Source organism: Rhincodon typus, chromosome 39, assembly GCF_021869965.1.
Source record: "Rhincodon typus isolate 14 chromosome 39, sRhiTyp1.1, whole genome shotgun sequence".
Lineage (NCBI taxonomy): Eukaryota > Metazoa > Chordata > Chondrichthyes > Orectolobiformes > Rhincodontidae > Rhincodon > Rhincodon typus.
Genome location: NC_063370.1, coordinates 2,193,540 through 2,194,572, shown reverse-complemented (window position 1 = coordinate 2,194,572; position 1,033 = coordinate 2,193,540). Strand labels below are relative to the sequence as shown.

General features: G+C 52.4%; 1 protein-coding gene across 2 annotated transcripts in view; it reads left to right on the top strand.

The window, feature by feature from the left end:
* Positions 1–594: 594 nt before the first annotated feature.
* The window catches only part of LOC125487274 (zinc finger protein 541-like), a 53,552-nt gene continuing 53,113 nt past the window's right edge, over positions 595–1,033 (top strand). For both annotated transcript variants that reach the window (XM_048618124.1, XM_048618125.1), the window contains exon 1: positions 595–818. The gene's annotated coding sequence lies outside the window, so the exon portion shown is untranslated. The remainder of the gene's footprint in view (positions 819–1,033) is intronic.

Here is a 1,033-nt window from a genome sequence, read left to right as displayed (position 1 = left end):
GCCACTCCCCGGTTAACAAATCCCTCTCAGAATTCCCATTCTCTGCCCACCTCCATATTTCCGATTCCCTCTCACCAACACATTTCCCATCTTTTCTCAGAAGTCCTATTCCCTCACAGAACTCCTATCCCTTCCCACATTCCCATTCTATCTCACTCCCTCATTTCCCATGCCCTCTCAAATTCCAATTTCCTTCCCCCTCAGAATTCCCATTCCCTCCCATAATTTCAATTCCTTCCCAGAATTCCCACTCTATCCCTGCCCCATTTGCTCCCATTCCCAGCGTCACGTGCTTCAGGCCTGGCACCACGTGGCTCCAGGCGGCGCGCGCCTCGCCCCAAGCCTGGGTCAAACCACCAGCGGGTCCAGGGGTAGAGGAGGATCAAACATCTCTCTTTTCAGTTAAATGCATAATGCGCTTGGAATATATCTGTAACGGTGAGGAAACTGAGAGATCCAACGTCGGCGCCTCGAAAAGAATTAACTCCTTCACACTGCGTGCGGAAATATGTGAACATGACGTCACCTACTCCCCCTCCTTATGATGCGATAGTGAAGCAGCCCTTGGCCGCGTGACGCTTCCAGCGCGAGGAGGGAGCGATAACCTTCCGCCATTTATCGACAGCTTTAATCCCCTCCACGTTCCCCAGCGTACCCCTCAACTCCTACATCCACTCCCTCAAAATACTGCGGGCTACTTCGAAATTCGACGCAGGTGCGATGGGGATGATATTGGAAGAGCGAAGGGAGAGGGTGGCGGCGGTAGGCGCCAAAGTGTGAGGCGGTGCGGGCCGGAGGCGTCGAAAGAAAATCAGGAGGTGAGGCCCTTTCCCCTCCCCCTACATATTCACCAAAAAATCACCCTAATATTCCCCTATAGTCACACCAATACCCCAAAATCACCCCAATATTCCCCGATAGCCACACCAATACCTCCAAAACCACCCCAATATTTCCTTATAGTCTCACCAATACCCCCAAAACCGCCCCAATATTCCCCTATAGTCACACCAATACCCCCAAAACCACCCCA